Source organism: Nerophis lumbriciformis, linkage group LG22 (genome assembly GCF_033978685.3).
Source record: "Nerophis lumbriciformis linkage group LG22, RoL_Nlum_v2.1, whole genome shotgun sequence".
NCBI lineage: Eukaryota > Metazoa > Chordata > Actinopteri > Syngnathiformes > Syngnathidae > Nerophis > Nerophis lumbriciformis.
The window spans coordinates 17,526,733-17,547,858 of NC_084569.2; positions in this window are offsets into that span (position 1 = coordinate 17,526,733).

Here is a 21,126-nt window from a genome sequence, read left to right on the forward strand (position 1 = left end):
TGCTAACGATGGATTCTGATGCGTCATCTATGTTGCTGCTTCTTGATCTTAGCGCTGCTTTCGATACCGTCGATCATAACATTTTATTAGAGCGTATCAAAACACATATTGGTATGTCAGACTTAGCCTTGTCGTGGTTTAACTCTTATCTTACTGACAGGATGCAGTGCGTCTCCCACAACAATGTGACCTCGGACTATGTTAAGGTAACGTGCGGAGTGCCCCAGGGTTCGGTTCTTGGCCCTGCACTCTTTAGTATTTACATGCTGCCGCTAGGCGACATCATACGCAAATACGGTGTTAGCTTTCACTGTTATGTTGATGACACCCAACTCTACATGCCCCTAAAGCTGACCAACACGCCGGATTGTAGTCAACTGGAGGCGTGTCTTAATGAAATTAAACAATGGATGTCCGCTAACTTCTTGCAACTCAACACTAAGAAAACGGAAATGCTGATTATCGGTCCTGCTAAACACCGACATTTATTTAATAATACCACCTTAACATTTGACAACCAAACAATTACACAAGGCGAATCAGTAAAGAATCTGGGTATTATCTTCGACCCAACTCTCTCCTTTGAGTCACACATTAAGAGTGTTACTAAAACGGCCTTCTTTCATCTCCGTAATATCGCTAAAATTCGTTCCATTTTGTCCACTAGCGACGCTGAGATCATTATTCATGCGTTCCTTACGTCTCGTCTCGATTACTGTAACGTATTATTTTTGGGTCTCCCTATGTCTAGCATCAAAAGATTACAGTTGGTACAAAATGCGGCTGCTAGACTTTTGACAAGAACAAGAAAGTTTGATCATATTACGCCTATACTGGCTCACCTGCACTGGCTTCCTGTGCACTTAAGATGCGACTTTAAGGTTTTACTACTTACGTATAAAATACTACACGGTCTAGCTCCATCCTATCTTGCTGATTGTATTGTACCATATGTCCCGGCAAGAAATCTGCGTTCAAAGAACTCTGGCTAATTAGTCATTCCCAGAGCCCAAAAAAAGTCTGCGGGCTATAGAGCGTTTTCTATTCGGGCTCCAGTACTATGGAATGCCCTCCCGGTAACAATTAGAGATGCTACCTCAGTAGAAGCATTTACGTCCCATCTTAAAACTCATTTGTATACTCTAGCCTTTGAATAGCCCCCTTTTTTTTAGACCAGTTGATCTGCCGTTTCTTTTCTTTTCTCCTCTGCTCCCCCCTATCCCTTGTGGAGGGGGAGACACACAGGTCCGGTGGCCATGGATGGGGTGCTGGCTGTCCGGGGTCGGGACCTGGGGTGGACCGCTCGCCTGTGTATCGGTTGGGAACGTCTCTGCGCTGCTGACCCGTCTCCACTCAAGATGGTTTCCTGCTGACCCCACTGTGGACTGGACTCTTACTGTTATGCTGGATCCACTATGGACTGTACTCACAATATTATGTCAGACCCACTCGACAGCCATTGCATTCGATCTCCCCTAGAGGGGGGAGGTTTACCCACATATGCGGTCCTCTCCAAGGTTTCTCATAGTCATTCACATCGACGTCCCACTGGGGTGAGTTTTTCCTTGCCCTTATGTGGGCTCTGTACCGAGGATGTCGTTGTGGCTTGTGCAGCCCTTTGAGACACTTGTGATTTATTGCTATATAAATAAACATTGATTGATTGATACGGTTACGTTGAGCAAAAAAAATTTCCGACAGACAGATTTTCGTTGCTTCACTAGTCAAATAGTGCGCTAATAATACGCTTGATGTAATATACAAATATTTATTCTGATTCCGAAGTAATAGCGATTGTTGAAGGACCAAAATTGCGTAAGTTGTTTACATTAGTGAGTTGAAAAATATAGCTAATGTAGATCCACGCTGATGTCTGTTTCTCCTCTACTTATGAGAGACAAGAACACAAATGTCTTTTTTGGGATTTTAGAGCTGATAAAAATGGCTTGGAAGATGCGGCTAATGGGAGTCACCGTTGTAGCCTTCAAAGCCCTCTAAAACAACTTCAAAACCCTCCAACGTTTTGTATACACACTGCAAGTATATATAAAATGTAGTAACAGACACGTTTATAACAATATGTAATATGTACAATATTTACCGTATTTTGGTCATTTCAATCATTGCCAGAACTAGTTCTTTAGCGCATTTATTTCCGTTTCCAAAGCAATGCACTTCCAACTTCTGGCAACAAATGTGTGTTCCTACTTCCCGAAACAAAGGTGTGTGTGTTCTAATCATGGCAGATTCGGTAACAACAAAGTAGACTATTTTTTTGGACGAATGAGGAGTCACAACCTTATCTTTTTGAATCTGAATATATTGAGGATGAACAACCGCTAGAAGCCAGCACGGAAGGAAGAGTGAGATGTTGGAGCAGACAGAAGCCGAGAGAGTGAGGTGAAGTTTAATCAAAGCTGCAAAATGAGGAATTTGAAGCAAAACCTTTGACATTGTTACGTGCTGGGGGTCGCAGCTTGCTGCAAGGTTCGTTCCCCCGGGATGCAGACGGACCACTCCGGATAGGACGTGCAGGTAGGAACATGATTTATTTGTCGAAATCAAAAACGGAAAACAAGCCAGAGGAAAAATGTGCCGATCGCACTGGACGCTAATGCTAACACTTAGCATAGACTAGGGATAAGGAATACTCACGTAACTGTGGCTAGAAGCAAGCAATGAAGCCAGGCCGACTGACCGGCAAAGGCAGGCTTAAATAATGCCTCTGATTAGTGCTCGGGAAACAGGTGAGCGTCCCGAACACCAATCAGAGGCAGGTGAAAATAATAAGTAACCACGGTAACTAAAACAAACTCAAGGGTGCACAAAACAGGAACTGAGGGAGTCCAAAACTAACAGAAAATAACAAAACATGATCTGGGGGCACGGATCATGACCGATATAACTGGAGCGCTTACCCAAATAAACCGTGAAAAAAACATCTTTGACCAGCTGGATCAAAGAGGCAACTGTCCATCGAGTGAGTCACACTTTATATTGATCATGTTACACGCAGCACGTCATGCACAGCAAACTCAAACTCTAGTAAACAAAACATGAAATGAGGGCTAATACTTTACAGATCCTGTAATATAATTGTTCATGTTTTGCAGTCAGTATAGAATGGTGTCGTATCGCAGTGTTGTGCAGTATAAATTTAAATGTGTTCTGTGCTGATGTAGAATAGCTTATCTCTTGCCGTAGTTAGCATTTTTGGCTAATATTGTAGCACGCCAATGTGTTACTACGCTAGAAAAAACCGTTCCTCAGTAGTCGCTCTTACAATAACAATGTTTGGTTATTATACAGGTTACAGAACATAAATTATGTATTGTCGACGTGATGTAGAGGTAGAATTGATTGCTCCCATTAGCTGCATTGCTCGCCACCAAGAACGAGCCGATTTTTACATGTTGGAATGCAAACATTTTTTTTTAAATGTTGTCTTCTTGTCTCTCATGATTGTGAACGATAGGCAAAATTCCCCCCAAAAAGTGCAGTTCCCCTTTAATAGCCATACAAATATTACACTGGAGTCTGATAAAGATCCCATTTTACTTGCACTGTAAACAGTCTGCGGAGAAAAAAATTTGATTTCGAAAAATTCCAATTTGGCACATTTTGGCCTGCAGTGTAAACATAGTCAATCTGTACTAATACTAGTTATTTCCTAATTCATGCATTATACTGGAAAAGCAGAGCCCAGTAGGTCAGTACAGTTTTACTGTGATCATAGGAAACCTCAATAAAATACCATTTCAGATTTTTTTTTTTTTTTTTTCTGCTTTGTGCCAAAATGCTGATGTAAAGGCCTACTGAAAAACGGGGATAGCAGGTCCATTCTATGTGTCATACTTGATCATTTCGCGATATTGCCATATTTTTGCCGAAAGGATTTAGTAGAGAACATCGACGATAAAGTTCGCAACTTTTGGTCGCTGATAAAAAAGCCTTGCCTGTACCGGAAGTAGCAGACGATATGCGCGTGACGTCACCGGTTGTGGAGCTCCTCACATCTGCACATTGTTTACAATCATGGCCACCAGCAGCGAGAGCGATTCGGACCGAGAAAGCGACGATTTCCCCATTAATTTGAGCGAGGATGAAAGACTCGTGGATGAGGAAAGTGAGAGTGAAGGACTAGAGGGCAGTGGGAGCAATTCAGATAGGGAAGATGCTGTGAGAGGCGGGTGGGACCAGATATTCAGCTGGGAATGACTAAAACAGTAAATAAACACAAGATATACTCTATTAGCCACAACACAACCAGGTTTATATTTAATATGCCACAAATTAATCCCGCATAACAAAACACCTCCCCCAGCCTGTCCATACAGGGCCGGCCCGTGGCATAGGCCGTATAGGCAAATGCTAAGGGCGCCGTCCATCAGGGGGCGCCACGCCAGTGCCACAAATGTTGGGGGGGAAAAAAAAGAAAGAAAAGTTGGTACTATTATTTCTAAATACAAAAAATAATCCCACGTTAATTAAAATGCAAAGTAAAGCCTATTTAATAGAAATATTATTTGTTACAACATTACGCCCACCCCCCTCCTCCCCCCGCACGGTGCGCCCCCCCCTTCCCGTATCATGACTCTTTTTGGACGTCACCACATCAAAAAATCAACACAAGATGTCAAAACGGCCAAAACTGTCAGGTGCCCAGGGAAGAAAAAAGAGAAAAGAAGAGGAGGAGAAACGAGAAAAGACAGAGGTAGCAGGTAGGTAACGTTAGCCTACATGAAATTATTTGTCTGTTACAGAATGTGATAGCTTAATGCTAAAAAGCCAGCTACTAGTAGCTGGCTTTTTAGCATTAAGCTAATGTTACATGATTCGGCAATTGCTAATCAATAAATAGCTAGTTCTGTTTTAACGTCGGGTTAATATTGTGGAGGGGGCTAAATTGTTATGGAAAATAATAATGTAACGTTAGGTAATTACAGTACTCCCACCTTACATTCCTCAGGGACATTTGTATTAGATCTTTTAAGTAGGTGTTTTTTGTTTACATTGTTATTGCCTTCTGGTTTGCTAATGTTTGCCCTGCAGGTAATAGTCACTTTTCCACCCCTTTATATATTAGGTATAGTTCAGTGACGTGCGGTGAGGTTGATGGCTGGTGAGGCACTGACTTAATCACAGTCAGATTTACAAACATATGAACCCTAAAGAGTATCTTATTCACCATTTGATTGGCAGCAGTTAACGGGTTATGTTTAAAAATTCATACCAGCATTCTTCCCTGCTTGGCACTCAGCATCAAGGGTTGGAATTGGGGGTTATTAAATCACCAAAAATGATTCCCGGGCGTGGTGAACAAGGGGATGGGTCAAATACAGACGACAAATTTCATTACACCTAGTGTGTGTGTGACAATCATTGGTACTTTAACTTAACTTTAACTTTACACATACAAACTGTAGCACACATAAAAGCACATTTAATGAAAAAAAAGTTATTATGTTCTTACCTTTACTTACAAATTAAGTCCATGCGCCGCAACTAAAGCCCTCACTTAAACTTTCCACGTGCAAGATTGAATCTATTTAAAAAAGTGTAACCGAGGGTTTATAAATGTCGCCTATACTGTATGAAACTACAAAATAACAAACACGGAGGCTCCAGTTTACACGAGGACCACTTTATTTACCTACTTTCAAAAACTTCCGCTCCACCCCATGTCATCACTTCCGCTCTTAGCGCCTTCAAAATAAGAGCTCGAGGCATATACTGTATAACAGTGCATAACAGGAACTTAACATCACAAAGAGGAAAGCCCATGAAAATAGGTTACAAAAGTTATTTAACAAGAAGCCAAAAAGTGCAAAAACAATAATGTTCGTGTTGGAGGAGTTGTGAATTAGATACACCTGCAGTCTGCAGGTGTACGTAATGTTGTGGCCCTGCAGTCATTCACAACTCCTCCAACACGAACATTATTGTGTTTGCACTTTTTGGCTTCTTATGAAATAACTTTTTTAAATACATTCAATCTTGCACGTGGAAAATTTAAGTGTGGGCTTTAGTTGATATAACACTCCTGTGTTGTATCAACGGTGGGGGTGCAGGAGGCGGGATTACTGCGAGCCTCAGCCAGTGCGTCTTTTGCAGCCGTTTTATGATCGCTCAGCACAAGAAATACGTTACACACATACAGTTGTTGACAAAATACACTGTACATTATATACCTCAGCTAACTAAACTATGGAAATGTATAATATAATTCATATAGCAATACAGTCTCACTGCACAGCAGGCCAGCAGTTAGCCGAGTCCGGAATCCATGTTGAGGCACTGAGTGACGTGCCTCAACTGGCTGCTGTTCACCGCACCGTCTCTTCTCAGTATTTGAACGGCAAATGTGAGAATTCAGCGATTTTTAATAAAAATAATCTAAAACTGGTGAAGTTAAATGGAAAATAACTTTATAGTATAATCACTGGATACATATAACAATTTAATTAATTTTTTTTCTTTTTACATTTTTTTTCTTTCCATGATGGCAGGTGAGGCCCCGCCTCACCTGCCTCTAGTGACTGCATGTCACTGGTATAGTTGTAAGTAAAAAAAAAGGTCAAAGACAAAGCTATTCGGGTTCTTGTGAGTATATACACTTCACTGCCGATGTGGGGGGGCGCCACCTAAAATCTTGCCTAGGGCGCCAGATTGGTTAGGGCCGGGCCTGTGTCCATATAACCCGCCAATACAACTCAAACACCTGCACAACACACTCAATCCCACAACCCAAAGTACCGTTCACCTCCCCAAAGTTCATACAGCACATATATTTCCCCAAAGTCCCCAAAGTTACGTACGTGACATGCACATAACGGCACACACGTACGGGCAAGCGATCAAATGTTTGGAAGCCGCAGCTGCATGCGTACTCACGGTACCGCGTCTGCGTATCCAACTCAAAGTCCTCCTGGTAAGAGTCTCTGTTGTCCCAGTTCTCCACAGGCCAATGGTAAAGCTTGACTGTCATCTTCCGGGAATGTAAACAATGAAACACCGGCTGTGTTTGTGTTGCTGCAGTCGGCCGCAATACACCACTTCCCACCTACAGCTTTCTTCTTTGCTGTCTCCATTGTTCATTGAACAAATTGCAAAAGATTCACCAACACAGATGTCCAGAATACTGTGGAATTTTGCGATGAAAACAGACGACTTAATAGCTGGCCACCATGCTGTCCCAAAATGTCCTCTACAATCCGTGACGTCACGCGCAGGCGTCATCATACCGAGACGTTTTCAGCAGGATATTTCGTGCGAAATTTAAAATTGCACTTTAGTAAGCTAACCCGGCCGTATTGGCATGTGTTGCAATGTTAAGATTTCATCATTGATGTATAAACTATCAGACTGCGTGGTCGGTAGTAGTGGGTTTCAGTAGGCCTTTAATCGCATGTGCTATGTTCGTATTTTTCTCTTCACTCACTCAGTGCTCTTAATTGCTTCCATGTGTTTGGATGACAACGTGTACAATTAATATAATTCACAGATGTGAGCCAACTGCTCTCACCTGCTGGCACATACTTTTCAGATGACGCAGGGATTAAAATACAGTGCACTAATTTGATAAAAACGCAGTAACAAAGGCAACCCCAAGGGTTAATTTAAAGAAAACATTTTCCCAGACCGCCCCGTAGATAAATACAGTAGCTTGCGGGAGAAGCACTTTTTGACAACTTTAAGGGTGCTAATTTCATACAACAGGGACATACAAATAAGTTATGTTGGGGCCACATTTCCAGATAGTTAAGGGGGCTCAATATTATTATTTTGTTAATCTAAAAAGGTTAAAAAAAATAGAGTAGTAATGCACCTAATCGCTGGAAATGTAGTCCTGACTTTCTAAATGTTCTTTTGGGGTTTGTGTGGTAGCACTTTGTGCTGGTAGAAATGTTGCTCTTTTTTCTCTCAATTTGCCCTGTTTTTTTTCCCTCAAAAGTTGCTCACATCCTTGAAAATATGATGGAAAATATTGAAGTTTTATTTTATTTTATTATTTTTTTGTCCTGTCCAGCTACTCGGACAAATCATATTGTTGATGTAGATGCCCATATCGACTGTACTTCTGTTGTTGCCTTATTTTGTATTTGACTTTATTAAATGGATTTATATTATTATTTGGTGCAGCCGGGCCGGAGCAGGAAGGGATAGAAAGAGGGGAAAAAAGGAAGACAGAGGGGGAAATTGCAGGGATAAGAAGGGAATAAGACAACAACAACATCAGCAAACAGGATATTTACAAATATGATGGTAAAAGTGATAGCAAAGTAGCATATAGTGAAATAAAGACTTAGACTTCATTTTTATTGTCATTCAAATTTGAACTTTACAGCACAGATAAGAATATACAGAAATTACATTAAACTACAAACGGAGCAATACAAATACCAATAGAAATAGCACTATTGATCATGAAAAATAACAATTACCTCTATTATCAACAATATAATTGTTTTCAAATGCAACAATACATATATGTAATGATAACTTGAAATACAAAAGAAAGCAGATAAATGGAGGGGAAGAAAGATAAGTCAACTATATTAACCTTGTAGATTGTTATAGTAACAGTAAGTTAAGCTTTGTCAGTGTGCCATGTGTTACTCAGTTTCCCCGAGGGCAACAATGTTAATATATGTTTGATGAAACATGATTATATGCATGCGTATGTATGCACATGTGCTTGTATATGTACAGTATATGTATGTATGTGTGTACAGTGAATGTATATGTACAGTATGTGTATACGTATGTTTGTACAGTGAATGTACAGTATATGTATGTGTATATGTATGTTTGTACAGTGAATGTGCGTGTAGGTATTTACTGTATTTGCATATGTATGTGGAAGCGTAGGTATGTATATATGTATGACTATTTGTGTGTGTTATATATATATATATATATACACACACACACACACATACATACATACATATATATATATATATATATACACACACACACACACACACACACACACACACACACACACACACACACACACACACACACACACACACACACACACACACACACACACACACACACACACATTTGACCTTGAAAAACTAAAGAACAATATTGTATGTGAATGTTTATTAGTGAAATGCAAATAAACTCGCTCAGGAGGCTTGGACTGAGAACACGTTTCTGCATTGTCTGATTCAGTGGGTCTTTTTTCCACCAAGCTCTCCAAATACCGCTATAAAGACCAACATTAAAAATATAGTAGGCCTAAGTATTCATTGAAAACAAGGCAGATGTTTCATTCGACAAGTATATCAGCGAGTTTTGGCCACTGTAACATTGCACACAGTTTGAACAGTAACACTGTGTTTGAAATATTTGATTGAGAGATTATTTAGCATACCACAATTAATTATATCCTGTTTTAAACAGACCCGTCCCAGAGGAAAGAATGAGACCTGTAACACTGGCATATCATAAGAGCACTACATCCATGATGCAGCTTGTCACGACAAGGAAACCTGAATATAACCAGCAGACCAAGGGAAATGCATATATTTGTATGTTAATGATAACAAGTTGTCTGTCCAAAAGTCAAACACCACTCCTCCAATGAATACCTTTTCAAGTTTGGATGTATTAATCAGTATTTTTCTTGATAAAGTAGACAAGATTGAAACATTACAAATCGTGAAGCAGTGTCCAAATAACCTCTCAAACGGTTATGTAGACATGAATATGACATTTATATAGAGCAACATAGAGTTGGTTATCGAACCATCCATCCATTTTCTTCTGCTTACCCGAGGTGGGGTCTAAGCAGATAATCCCAGACTTCCCTCTCCCCAGCCACTTTGTCCAACTCCTCCTGGGGGATCCCGAGGCGTTCCCAGCCCAGCCGGGAGACGTAGTCTTCCCAACATGTCCTGGGTCTTCCCCTTGGCAGACGTATCCTGAACACCTCCCCAGGGAGGCGTCCGGGTGGAATCCTGACCAGATGCCCAAACCACCACATCTGGCTCCTCTCGATGTGGAGGAGCCTTGAGCTTCTGCCCCTATCTCTAAAGGGAGAGCCCCACCACCCGATGGAGGAAACTCATTTCGGCCGCTTGTACCCGTGATCTCGTCCTTTCGGTCATAACCCAAAGCTCATGACCATAGGTGAGGATGGGAACGTAGATTGACCGATATATTGAAAGCGTTGCCTTCTGGCTCAGCTCCTTCTTTACCACAACGGATCGATACAGCGTCCACATTACTACAGAAACCACACCGATCCACCTGTGGATCTCACGATCCACTCGTGAACAAGACTATCAATTGTAATTTATCATTCATGAAAGGGATATTTCCAGATCATATGAAAATTGCTAAAGTAATACCACTTTACAAAAGGTGGAAACAAACACGAATACTCCAATTACAGACCAATATCACTGCTGACAGTTCTCAAAGATCTTCGAGAAATTTGCCTTTAGGTGAATATAACATTTTAAGTATTAGTCAATATGGGTTGCATCCCAATCACTCAACACCAATAATTGATCTGGTAGAAGACATTTCAACTGCAATTGATAGAAAACAATATTAAGTAAGTATTTTCGTAGACTTTCAAAAAGCATTTGATACGCGTGATCATAAGTTAATATTGGACAAACTGTACAAATATGGAATAAGAGTGGCTCACGAGTGCGTCAAAGGTTACCTGAATTGGAAGTCTGCCTTAAAGTAAAGCTAAAGTACCAATGATTGTCACACACACACACTAGGTGTGGCGAAATTATTCTCTGCATTTGACCCATCACCCTTGATCATCCCTTAGGAGGTGAGGGGAGCAGTGAGCAGCAGCGGTGGCCGCGCCCGGGAATCATTTTTGGTGATTTAACCCCCTATTCCAACCCTTGATGCTGAGTGCCAAGCAGGGAGATAATGGGTCCCGTTTTTATAGTCTTTGGTATGACTCGGCCGGGGTTTGAACTTACAACCTACCTATCTCAGGGCGGACACTAACCACTAGAGCCACTGAGCAGGTTAAATAACATTAGTTGTGGAGTACCACAAGGATCAGTCCTTGGACCAATACCGTTTTTTTTGTGTAGGTCAATGATATCACCATGGTTTGCATACTGTTTAAGTGTGTTTTATTTGCAGATGACACAACCTTATTTTATTCAGGCCAAAATATTATAGATGTGTTAGAGGTAGTTGAAAATGCATTCATCAAAATTAAAAGACTGTTTGATGTAAATAGATTATCCTTGAATATTTGTAGAACGAAATGTTTGATTTTTTTGAAGTTGTAGGAAAAGTGTAGATGGCTCATCATAGGTCGAAGAAGTTGGGATTCAAAGAACACAAGAGATCAAGTTTTTGGGTGTTATGATTGATTAACATTTGTCATGAAAATCACATATAAATGACACAAAGGCTTAAGTATCTAAAACTATTGCTATTTTACACAAAGTGAAGGAATTGGTAGATCAAAAAGCATTGTATATTGTGTATAACTCACTGACTGTTCCATATCTAACATACTGTGTTGAAGTGTGGTGTAGTGCCTGTGAAACATTTCAATCCAATCTTCCTTTTGCAGAAAAGAGTCGTAAGAATCAATACTGTAAATTCATAAAGGGAACCCACCAACGCAATATTTAAAACAGTTAAATTTATTAAAATTTCATGAACTGGTGGAGTATAATATCCTAAAAATCATGTACAAAGCACATGCAACAATTGTACCAAACATTCAAAACAGATTTATAGAGGGAAAGTAATTAAAATGTGAAAGGAACAGGGATATTTAATAAATATAATTTTACAACAGTCGGAGAGCCACGTAAATAAGACCGCCCACAAAACGAAACAGTCAGAAAGCGGCTTGAAAAAGGTCTGTAAAACATAATTTATGCAACATTTTGATCAAAGAACCACCATTACATGCCATGTTTATAAAACAAACATAGACCCAATAATTAAACTTCAAAAAAGGTTCATTAGATTAATACACAAAGCGTGCTACTATTAACATACCAATCCATTATTTATCATTTCTAATGTGTTAAAATTTTCAGATATTTTGTTTTTAAAAGCAATGGAAAATATGTTTTGAGTAAAGAACAGCCTTCCAGCTTGTATTCTTAGGTTATTTAAATTAAGAGGAGAAAACTATAATTTACGGGAGATATTGATTTTTGAAATAGGTAAAGTAAGAACGAATATGACATACACATGTATTTCAGTTTTAGGAGTTAAATGGTGGAACAAGCTCAGTGATGAGTTGAAGACATGTAGTTCTTTGTTAAGGTTTAAGAAAACCTTGGAAGGTAAAATAATAGAAAATGATCAAATATAGTAACAATTACTTTCATCCCATTGATTTTTTTGAACGTTGACGTTCCAGGTAATCTTATTGTCAGTGAAGGTATAGGATAGGAAAATATTAGCTTTGGCTTCAGCCTATTCCTTTTTCGGTCATTCTTTTTGTGTGTAAATGTGTATGATTGTTAAATATAGAAAATATAGAATAGAAAGCACTTTATTGATCCCTTGGGGAATTTCTGCACCACAGTTTGCTCACAATAGACAATAAACACTTAAGTATTTTTTACATGTCAATAATATGAATACAGTCTATTATACAGCATTATTCACATGTGAATAACATAAATACAGTCTATTATACAGCATTATTCACATGTGAATAACATAAATACAGTCTATTATACAGCATTATTCATATGTGAATAACATAAATACAGTCTATTATACAGCATTATTCATATGTGCATAATTTGTACTGTTAAACTGATTTTTTACATGTGAATAATATGAATACAGTCTATTATACAGCATTAATCACATGTGAATAACAAATACAGTCTATTATACAGCATTATTCACATGTGAATAACATAAATACAGTCTATTATACAGCATTATTCACATGTGAATAACATAAATACAGTCTATTATACAGCATTATTCACATGTGAATAACATAAATACAGTCTATTATACAGCATTATTCACATGTGAATAACATAAATACAGTCTATTATACAGCATTATTCACATGTGAATAACACAAATACAGTCTATTATACAGCATTATTCACATGTGAATAACATAAATACAGTCTATTATACAGCATTATTCATATGTGAATAACATAAATACAGTTTATTATACAGCATTATTCACATGGGCATAATTTGTACTGTTAAACTAATTTTTTACATGTGAATAATATGAATACAGTCTATTATACAGCATTAATCACATGTGAATAACAAATACAGTCTATTATACAGCATTATTCACATGTGAATAACATAAATACAGTCTGTTATACAGCATTATTCACATGTGAATAACATAAATACAGTCTATTATACAGCATTATTCCCATGTGCATAATTTGTACTGTTAAACTGATTTTTTACATGTGAATAATAAGAATACAGTCTATTATACAGCATTATTCACATGTGAATAACAAATACAGTCTATTATACAGCATTATTCACATGTGAAAAACATAAATACAGTCTATTATACAGCATTATTCACAAGTGAATAACATAAGTACAGTCTATTATACAGCATTATTCACAAGTGAATAACATAAATACAGTCTATTATACAGCATTATTCACATGTGAATAACATAAATACAGTCTATTATACAGCATTATTCACATGTGAATAACTTAAATACAGTCTATTATACAGCATTATTCACATGTGAATAACATAAATACAGTCTTATACAGAATTATTCACATGTGAATAACATAAATACAGTCTATTATACAGCATTATTCACATGTGAATAAAATAAATACAGTCTATTATACAGTATTATTCACATGTGAATAACATAAATACAGTCTATTATACAGCATTATTCACATGTGAATAACTTAAATACAGTCTATTATACAGCACTATTCACATGTGAATAACATAAATACAGTCTATTATACAGCATTATTCACATGTGAATAACATAAAATACAGACTATTATACGACATTATTCACAAGTGCATAATCTGTACTGTTAAACGGAATTTTTACATGTGAATAAGATAAATACAGTCTACTATACAGCACTATTCACATGTGAATAAAATAAGTACAGTCTATTATACAGCATTATTCACATGTGAATAACATAAATACAGTCTATTATACAGCATTATTCACATGTGAATAACAAATACAGTCTATCATACAGCATTATTCACATGTGAATAACATAAATACAGTCTATTATACAGCATTATTCACATGTGAATAACTTAAATACAGTCTATTATACAGCATTATTCACATGTGAATAACAAATACAGTCTTATACAGAATTATTCACATGTGAATAACAAATACAGTCTATCATACATCATTATTCACATGTGAATAACATAAATACAGTCTATTATACAGCATTATTCACATGTGCATAATCTGTACTGTTAAACTGAATTTGTACATGTGAATAACATAAATACAGTCTATTATACAGCACTATTCACATGTGAATAAAATAAATACAGTCTATTATACAGCATTATTCACATGTGAATAACATAAATACAGTCTATTATACAGCATTATTCACATGTGCATAATCCGTACTGTTAAACTAATTTTTTTACATGTGAATAATATGAATATAGTCTATTATACAGCATTATTCACATGTGAATAACAAATACAGTCTATCATACAGCATTATTCACATGTGAATAACATAAATACAGTCTATTACACAGCATTATTCACATGTGAATAACATAAATACAGTCTATTATACAGCATTATTCCCATGTGCATAATTTGTACTGTTAAACTGATTTTTGCGTTAGTCCCAACACTGTTCACATGTGAATAACATAAATACAGTCTATTATACAGAATTATTCACATGTGAATAACATAAATACAGTCTATTATACAGCATTAGTCACATGTGAATAACATAAATACAGTCTATTATACAGCATTATTCACATGTGAATAACATAAGTACAGTCTATTATACAGCATTATTCACATGTGCATAATCTGTACTGTTAAACTGATTTTTTACATGTGAATACAGTCTATTATGCAGCATTATTCACATGTGAATAACAAATACAGTCTATTGTACAGCATTATTCACATGTGAATAACAAATACAGTCTATTATACAGCATTATTCACATGTGAATAACAAATACAGTCTATCATACAGCATTATTCACATGTGAATAACATAAATACAGTCTATTATACAGCATTATTCACATGTGAATAACATAAATACAGTCTATTATACAGCATTATTCCCATGTGCATAATTTGTACTGTTAAACTGATTTTTTACATGTGAATAATATGAATACAGTCTATTATACAGCATTATTCCCATGTGCATAATTTGTACTGTTAAACTGATTTTTTACATGTGAATAATATGAATACAGTCTATTATACAGCATTATTCACATGTGAATAACAAATACAGTCTATCATACACCATTATTCACATGTGAATAACATAAATACAGTCTATTATACAGCATTATTCACATGTGAATAACAGTCTATTATACAGCATTATTCACATGTGAATAACATAAATACAGTCTATTATACAGTATTATTCACATGTGAATAACATAAATACAGTCTATTATACAGCATTATTCACATGTGAATAACATAAATACAGTCTATTATACAGCATTATTCACATGTGCATAATCCGTACTGTTAAAATAATTTTTTTACATGTGAATAATATGAATATAGTCTATTATACAGCATTATTCACATGTGAATAACATAAATACAGTCTATTATACCGAATTATTCACATGTGAATAACATAAATACAGTCTATTATACAGCATTAGTCACATGTGAATAACATAAATACAGTCTATTATACAGCATTATTCACATGTGTATAATCCGTACTGTTAAACTAATTTTTTTACATGTGAATAATATGAATATAGTCTATTATACAGCATTATTCACATGTGAATAACATAAATACAGTCTATTATACAGCATTATTCACATGTGAATAACATAAGTACAGTCTATTATACAGCATTATTCACATGTGCATAATCTGTACTGTTAAACTGATTTTTTACATGTGAATACAGTCTATTATGCAGCATTATTCACATGTGAATAACAAATACAGTCTATTGTACAGCATTATTCACATGTGAATAACATAAATACAGTCTATTATACAGCATTATTCACATGTGCATAATCCGTACTGTTAAACTAATTTTTTTACATGTGAATAATATGAATATAGTCTATTATACAGCATTATTCACATGTGAATAACATAAATACAGTCTATTATACAGACTTATTCACATGTGAATAACATAAATACAGGCTATTATACAGCATTATTCACATGTGAATAACATAAATACAGTCTATTATACAGCATTATTCACATGTGCATAATCCGTACTGTTAAACTAATTTTTTTACATGTGAATAATATGAATATAGTCTATTATACAGCATTATTCACATGTGAATAACATAAATACAGTCTATTATACAGCATTATTCACATGTGAATAACATAAATACAGTCTATTATACAGCATTATTCACATGTGCATAATCTGTACTGTTAAACTGATTTTTTACATGTGAATACAGTCTATTATGCAGCATTATTCACATGTGAATAACAAATACAGTCTATTGTACAGCATTATTCACATGTGAATAACATAAATACAGTCTATTATACAGCATTATTCACATGTGCATAATCCGTACTGTTAAACTAATTTTTTTACATGTGAATAATATGAATATAGTCTATTATACAGCATTATTCACATGTGAATAACATAAATACAGTCTATTATACAGAATTATTCACATGTGAATAACATAAATACAGTCTATTATACAGCATTATTCACATGTGAATAACATAAATACAGTCTATTATACAGCATTATTCACATGTGCATAATCCGTACTGTTAAACTAATTTTTTTACATGTGAATAATATGAATATAGTCTATTATACAGCATTATTCACATGTGAATAACATAAATACAGTCTATTATACAGCATTATTCACATGTGAATAACATAAATACAGTCTATTATACAGCATTATTCACATGTGCATAATCTGTACTGTTAAACTGATTTTTTACATGTGAATACAGTCTATTATGCAGCATTATTCACATGTGAATAACAAATACAGTCTATTGTACAGCATTATTCACATGTGAATAACATAAATACAGTCTATTATACAGCATTATTCACATGTGCATAATCCGTACTGTTAAACTAATTATTTTACATGTGAATAATATGAATATAGTCTATTATACAGCATTATTCACATGTGAATAACATAAATACAGTCTATTATACAGAATTATTCACATGTGAATAACATAAATACAGTCTATTATACAGCATTATTCACATGTGAATAACATAAATACAGTCTATTATACAGCATTATTCACATGTGAATAACATAAATACAGTCTATTATACAGCATTATTCACATGTGCATAATCTGTACTGTTAAACTGATTTTTTACATGTGAATACAGTCTATTATGCAGCATTATTCACATGTGAATAACAAATACAGTCTATTGTACAGCATTATTCACATGCAGTGTTGGGTTAGTTACTGAAAAACAGTAACTAGTTATAGTTACTAGTTACTTCATTTCAAAAGTAACTCAGTTACTAACTCAGTTACTTACACCAAAAAGTAATGCGTTACTGTGAAAAGTAACTATTTAGTTACTTCTTTTTTTTTTAAAGCTCCAATTAATGCCCTTTTAGCCTTCATTTTAGTACTGTTATTGCACTGGAGAATAATACAATCTGTTGATCAACTTGACATACATTTGTATCACTGAACTCTGCTAAGCAATGTGCTCTACATACAACACACAAAGACAAAGATATGTTACAAAGGCTAATTTGTTTCTCGCCAGAACAAATTGACAAAACTATTTTAAATAGCTGCAACATCACATACATAAATAACAAACAGCATAATAACAGCATAGCTGTAAAGCAAGAAAGGCACACACTACATACACAAAGCCTAACCAGGCATTTTTTCCTCAAGAAATTCTGACACAAAATCATGTCTGAAGCCCAGAACACTCTACACATTTCCCCAGTTTTAGTTTAGAGATAAGGAAAGATTGGCCTGGCCCACTAGGATCCCTCTTTATGTTTGTGAACTTTATAGTCTATACATTTAGAGTGATGCGTTTACAGCCACACAAAAAGTCGGACAACTCCAACACCACACATAAAGTGTAATTCCAGGTCGTTACTCTATGATTTACCAATCAAATGTGTGCCTATTCTAGTATCATTTATTAGGAATCTTAATTTATAAATATTAATCATTAAATGCTGTTAATATATTAAATACATACTAATAAAAATATATTTTTTACAAACAGGAAGTTGCAGGAATGTACACATGATCCCCTGCTTACATTTCATTGTGCAACATGTGAATGCTTTAATGGGAACTAAATGAAAGGGGTACAATCTATTTCCAAAGCAGGACCTCCACCCAGACAAACAATACAAGTACACAGTTCATGAAAAACAATATTTGTTGTTATTGTCATTATAAGTGGGCCTAAACACTTATATTAGAAATGGAAATGACTGCTGTCATTTGATTATAATAATAAGAGAATGTTGTCTGTCTATCTGTGTTGGCCCTGCGATGGGTGGGGACTTTTCCAGGGTGTACCCAGCCTTCCGCCAGAATGCAGCTGAGATAGGCTCCAGCAACCCCGAAAGGGACAAGCGGTAGAAAATGGATGGATGGATGGAGATGGAACTTGTTATTTAGTCAGGTTTGAGACAGGTGTGCTGCTGGTGTAGCCACAGTTCTGATGTTGCTCACATGGGCTCCACTGAATGCTCAGGGAGTTTTTGCGTTTGCTCACACACATGAACAATTAGAGGGAACATTGATTGACAGAGTGTGTGTACCTTCAGTGCTGAAGTGTCATTGGAGTCTCTATCTCTCTTTACTAGCTTTGTCGAAGCATGTTGCTTATGTAGCTTGTTTCAGCAGATTTGAATTGCTGTTTTGGGCAGTAGATGGGATCTTTGATCCAAAGCACAATTTACATTTAACTAAAATGTTATTTTCTTTGTGCTCGATTAAAGAAAAGTAGTGAAAATATCTCCATGTTAGCAAACTCGACTTCTGGCTCCGCCATGATCAGACACGCCCCCCTCCACTCCCTCCCTCTACTCCCTCTCCTCCCTCCCCACACTCACACACAGAGCGCATGTCTCTCTCTCTTCTCCGGCTTGTGACGCAAGAAGAATCAGAACGATGACACAGCAGCGCTCCGATAAAACACACTTTATACTACATAAAAAGTAACGTAAAATAACGCAGTAACGCATCATGTAGTAACGGTAACTGAGTTACTGAATATAAAAAATAACGCGTTAGATTACTAGTTACCGCCGAAACTAACGGCGTTACAGTAACGCGTTACTTTGTAATGCGTTAGTCCCAACACTGTTCACATGTGAATAACATAAATACAGTCTATTATACAACATTATTCACATGTGCTTAATCTGTACTGTTAAACTGATCACACAAAATGGTTGATGGTTGATTATATGACCGAAATAAACTTATTTCATTTCATGTAGACCACAAGGAAGTGTTTTAAATGTACAAAAAAAACAAAATCATAACATGACCCCTTGAATGTGCCTTATAAACCGGTGGGCCTTAGTATGAAAGGAGACCTGAATAGACCCGCTCATCAGCAGTGCGCCTTATGATAAATGGTAAATATTTTGCCATTCCTGTTGAGTGTCCACTGAACGTGGGTGGAGTTTTCCCGCGAAAAAAATATATGGTTCTTGTCAAGATCACCCAGCTGTGCGTGATAGGTGTGAAATATGTCTCAAAAAAAAGTTGCAAAAAAAAGAAATAGTCTGACATTTCTGACATTCTTTTACCTCCAGTTTGAATGCTGGGTTAAATATCTACTACATGCAAGGGGAGATTGCACTATTCAAAAAGGGGCCTTTTTATGCAAAACCAACGTTTGTTACCTATTGGAATCTGCTGTTGTGTATTTGGGATCTGCATAAGTCCTAACAATTTGAAATCAAAGTCTGGAAGCATTGCGGAGATGCTTACAAAACAATCTTGCCTTCCTCTACTTCCGCCAAACAGTCCGTTTGGACCAATTAGGAACAGCGTATTATCCGTATATAGTATACATCTAACCAGCTTTTTTCTCCTACACGTGTTTATTTAATCTCTAATAAAGCTCATCAAGTTGTCAATTTTCAGATTCACCATCTTGGATTTATTTTCCAGTGATTGTTTGAAGCAAATAAATTACAATTACCTCATGGCCACAAGCTCCTTGCAAAATGTCTGTCTTTTCCTTCTTCCCAAGGACTGATAAACTGTTCCAAACGGGGGGTTGGGTTGTCTTTGTCCTATCTGACTCCGGTTTCCATGGTAACTGCCCCTCCGCTGGCTTATCTTGATGATTATTACTGCTCCCAAATACCTGACACCCTCATGTCAGGGCTCTATTGTGTGTCCAATCAACACACTTATTGCATTTGGTGTATGAGTTGGTAGCAATATGTGTAGTTAGCATTAAAAATAATCAAATCCTTCACGCGCGTCCACCATTTTGAATCCATCTTTTATAAAAAAAAGATGGATTTTCCGAAAAAAAATATTTTATTTGCGGGCTTGGTACCTACTATCAATGGAAACTGAGGAGACAATGAAACAGTAAGTAATAATGGTAGGTTTAAAAAGTGTGAAATATTCGTTGTCAAGGTTAGCTTGAGTTGTTGTGTAGCTAGCTTAGCCTTCTACTGTAAGACAATAGCATCACCGTCCTCTGGCAAAATAATGACTTTCCTAAGAACTTCATTTGATTTAATCAGTCCCTACTGTGTTTGGTAATGGACGAGTAAGTTATATAATCAGCTATTACGTTAGCGAAGTAGCTCGTAGCATGGCTGATAGCCTTTAGCACTTATTGTTTGCAACTAGAAGCAGCTGTAAGCGGAGCTA